Consider the following 4,885-nt stretch of genomic DNA (forward strand, 5'->3'; position numbering starts at 1 on the left):
GAAGGGTCCACTTCTCTGAGAGCTTACTCCCATGGATGGCCAGTTTGGAAGAATGGCAGGCAGCAAGGAACTGAGCTGGGGCTGGACTTTCCCCAGCACGGTGGATAGATTCCCCGGGGGAGCATCCTAACAGCAAATGTTCTCAGAGACAAGTCTCAATGTCCAAGCCTGCACTGCCCAGGACAGTGGTCACTAGCCACCTGTGCCTACAGAGAGCTTTTGACCTACGCTTAGTCTGAATCAAGAAGTGATTTAAGTGCAAAACACACACCAACCGTGGAAAACTCAGTCCAGAAAATAGAAGGAAAAATGCCACTTGTACCTTTTTTCAATATTGATCACATCTTCGAGGAATATTTTAGCTATAGTGGGCTAAACAAGGTACACTATTAAAATGAACTTCATCAGTTTCTTTTGCTTTTGTTTTTAATGTGGCTGCTATAAAGTTGGAAATTATATCTGTGCATGATATTTCTGTTGTGCTGGTCCCTGAGCTTACCCCAAGCTCTGCTTGTGTCGTGCTTGTTATTTATTAGGAACCAGAGCTGGTCCCATGGCCGAGCCAGACTCATCCTGGGAAGTGGCTCTGGGAAGCATAAATGCTGGGAAGAGGTGTGCACCAGGAACCACCCAAGTGTGCTCTACCACACTTTCAAGGGTTCCATTTTGCTCAACCTTAAAACAATATGATACATTTTTATAAAAAGACCTGATAGAAAAAGCTCTAGAAAACGTCAAGAAAAAAAGGTCAACTTTCTACATAATAGGACATAGTCTTATTTCAGCAAGACCATGCAAGTATTCACCGCCTGTTGTATGCAAACTACCAGATGCTAAAGAGAGGAGTAAAAGCTTCCCAAGTGGCTTGCAATGAGAAACTCACCACGAATTTCCAGAGTGGAAGACTGAACAATATGAAAGCATTCCATGTTATGACCTAGTTGTGTGTTGCCAAGTACACACCATGTGGGCTCCCTGCTTACCCATTGTCTCTCCATCATGTCTTCTGTCGGTGCGTGTGTGTGTGTGTTTCCTCTTTTCGGGTTCCTGAGATTCTAATTGAGGAGATTGGATGTAGAACCAGCAGAAGAATGTTTGATGATTATGACTTAACAAGATCATTTTTTCTGTGCGTTTCTATTGGAGAACCCCTAGCATGGGTGTTCACAGGAGATGGAGAAAGAAGAGCAGTGAGGTCAAGGGAGTTTCTGGAAGAAGAGGTCCTTACAGGTGGGCTGGGCCCCTGCTGAGAGGGCAGAGGGTGCGAAGACTTTCACAGTATCATGTCCCATCTGCAGACAAAACTTGTGAGACTGCTTTACCCTCAGGCATCTTGGGCATGGGGCTGGCAGTGAGGTGAGTTTTCTATGTTTGGTCTCAGGGGCAGAGGCTCTGGTCATGGTGTCCACACAGGGAGGGAAGATGGCCGTAAGTTTTCCAGGGCCTCCATAATGCTGCCCCTGCACGCTCGGTAGCACAAGTGACAGAAATTCCTTAACTCACAGTTTTCTGGAGGCTAGAAGTCCACAACAGGCGGAGTCCTGTGACTTCTCCCTGGCCTGTGGATGCCATCTTCTCCCTGTGTCCTCACAAGGTCTTCCCTCTGTGGTGCTGTGTCCTAATCTCCTCCTCTTACAAGGATACCCCTTGTAAGATTGGCTAAGGCCCATCCTAATACTGTCATCTTAACCACTTCTTTGAAGGCCCTGTCTCCCAATACTAGTCACATTCTGAGGTACTGGGGGTTAGGACTTCAACAGATGAGTGTTCAACATTTCTGAGGAGTGCAGTTCCTGGGATGGGCTCTCTCCATGACAGAATGATTTCTGTTGTCCAAACACAGAACAGTTTGGTTGAAAAGTAGAAATACATATAATATCCCAGACACATTACAAGGTTTCCTGTTTCAAAATGAGGCCATCTTTCTGTGGTGAAATGAGACCAAATGACAGGGTTGCAATAATTAAGAGGAACACTGAGAGTTTCAGTAAGTTTGCGCATACATTCTGATACTTCTGTTTGCCCTCACTTGGGTCAGAAGCAATGACTTAATTAAAATAAGAACACAGCCCTGGGGCTTCAGACAGAAGGGTCTTTCCTGAGAAACCAGGACAGCATCAGACTATGGACCCCAATATCCCAAATCCTATAGTCAGTGAAGTCAGGGTTTAAGTCATAACCATATGAGAACCCTGAACTTTGCCTACTGTGGATGATTAATACTGATTGCTGAATCACTGCTAAAACACCTAAAATGCTCTAGCCTATTATGTCCTGAAGCTGGAAGAGTTTTCTCCGACTCTTTTCTATCAAGTCATTTTACATAATTGCACTGTATTGCTTTGGAAGTTGAACAAAATGGAAACATTGGAAGACGTGGTATAATATTAAAAATGCCCTGGGGTGCCTGGGTGGCTCAGTTGGTTGGGCGACTGCCTTTGGCTCAGGTCATGATCCTGGAGTTCCGGGATCGAGTCCTGCATCAGGCTCCCAGCTCCATGAAGAGTCTGCTTCTCCCTCTGACCTTCTCCCCTGTCATTCTCTCTCTCACTCTCTATCAAATAAATAAATAAAATCTTTAAAAAATATTAAAAATGCCCTAACTTGATTAAGACAGAGGGAAAAGCATCCAGAAAGAAGAAACAGCATGTGCAAAAGTTGGGAGGGAGCAGGGTGAATTCCAAGGCTGGAAGTTGCCCAGTGGGACAGCAGATGGCGAAGGGGTGTATATTGGAAGATGTGGTCTGGGGCTTTAAGAGTGTGTCATTTGGGGATGGGTAGAATCAGCAGAATCATCCATCTCTGTCTTGGAGGGCTTTCCGGGTGGGCTGTGTGTTTTCTTTCACTGTATTGTTTTTTATGCCTGCCCCCCTATGTCTGAAGTTTCCAATGATTCAGGTGAGTGAGTGGCACTTCCATATCTCAGAACTCAGTTTTTTTCCTTAACTCCCAGTCCCCATGACAAGGGAACTTTCTAGCAGGTGGTTACAAAAAGTAGGTGTTCCTTGACCATCATGGCTGTGGCCCAACTTCCTACTTACAGATTTTCAGGAGCCTCTCCCAGTGCTGCAGTGGCGGCCCCTCCTCTCTCCTCTGATGACACCCACTCTGACAGCACCAGTTCTACCTGACATCTTCTGGTTTTTCTCTCCCCTTTCCAGAAATCTTAACCATGAGGTTGCTTGATGGTGTCCTGACTGATCAAGCCCGAGGAAGTTCCTCCTCACATCTGTGCAGCGGGTCTTAAGCGTGGGGACTGATCATCCCATCCTTCCGAACCCTCAGGCAAGAAAAATGGGAGGCAACTCACTCATAAATTATAGCAACTCTTTGTCATTTTGGTCCTTGCCTCTTCTTTTGTCTGGGACGTTTCTTCCCCAAATATTGTTACGGTTCTGTCCCTCACATCCTTCGAATATCTACCCAGATTTCAGAAAGGGCTTCCCAGCTACCCTGCAATGAAAGCACCCTTCATCTTCCTTACCCTAACTTCTTCCTGTTTTTCTTTAGCCTGCTCACGTGGATTCTGGAAAGCTAATGTCCTCTGATGCGGCTGAAGTCATAATTCACCCACCACCCATTCCTCCCATCAATGCTTTCTGAGCACCTGGATGTGGCAGGGACTGTGCTATGTTGGATTGGTAAAGGGAGGAACACGGGAGACATCTGACATCATTCTAGTCTAGGCACAACTAACAAAGTAGTGAATGAGTCCATCCGGTCATCTCACCATGGAAACAGGGAGACCTGTTGAGGACTGCCTTAACTTGAATGGTCAAAGGAAGGCTTTTGTGAGGAAAGGATTACAAAGAGCATGTCACAACCAGCCTCTGCTCGGCCAGCTTCCAGCTCTCACTTCTCTCCCACATGGGCTTTCAGCCAGGGTCAGGGTGGGGTGGGCCTCCCCTCCATCAACCTGTCTTTCTCTGTCCTCCACTTTCACCTTCTGTTGGTTCTGAGACAGGCACTTCCAGGCATGAATGTTGATGGGTACAACAGGTGGGCCAACGGTGAGGGAGGGGCTGGGAAGAAGACAGGTTCATTCCCACTGGTGGTGTTGAAGCCGCAGCCTAGCCATGAGCCATGACATTACAAAACAGGTCACCCCACTGCTTACCCAAGCCTAAGTGTACAGTCCTTTTAATCTCATGAAACTCCAGGTCTTTTCGAGGTTTAAAATAGTGACCTTTTCAAAATGTAAAATATGGTCCTACCACCACCACCACCCCCTGCCCTAGTTTAAAACCTCCCAGTGGCTTGGGATAAAAGCCACTTCTGTACCATGCGTGGCTTGAGGACCTCATGTGGTCTGGCTCCAGCCTCTCCAGCCCCATTTCCTGTTACCACCACACTGGGCACCTTTCAGACCTTCAGATTCATCCTGCTCCCTCCCAGCTTTCGTGCATGCTCTTCCTGCTTTTTGGAATGCTTTCCACTCCATCTTAACCAAATTAACGCATCCCTAATATTTAACCCAAATCGATCATTTCTCTAAGGAAGCCTCCTCCGATCCCTTGCATTTTTCTTTTATAACATGTGGCATGGATGCAATGCTGTGTCGATCCATTCGATGCCTGCTTCATGTCATCTCCCCCAGTAGACAGGAAGCTCTGTGAGGTCTGGCCCTGGGACCATTTCTGCGGACCGCTGTATGCCCAACCTTAACCCAAAGCCTGTAATGTAGCAGGTACCTGTGAATGTTTGTTGAATGAGTGAATGACCAAATGAATGAAAACAAAACAAAACAAAACAAAACAGAGCAACTCTCTTTGTACTCTGTTTCGGGCATAAGCAAGATCAATAAGAGTTATTGGAGAAAAAGGTAGTCCCTTTCCGGGCACTCAGTCCACTACATAGGAAATATCACGCTACCGTCCTCCAAGGC

General features: G+C 46.6%; 1 long non-coding RNA gene across 1 annotated transcript; it reads left to right on the top strand.

Annotated features, from left to right (window-relative positions):
• The first annotated feature begins 1,120 nt into the window (after positions 1-1,120).
• LOC309853201 lies at positions 1,121-3,331 on the top strand. Its single transcript, XR_014305563.1, has 2 exons — positions 1,121-1,230; positions 3,162-3,331. It is a non-coding gene; the product is annotated as an uncharacterized lncRNA (long non-coding RNA).
• The last annotated feature ends 1,554 nt before the right edge of the window (positions 3,332-4,885 follow it).

This window comes from Mustela nivalis (genome assembly GCF_964662115.1).
Source record: "Mustela nivalis genome assembly, chromosome: 18".
In the NCBI taxonomy this organism is placed as follows: Eukaryota; Metazoa; Chordata; class Mammalia; order Carnivora; family Mustelidae; genus Mustela; species Mustela nivalis.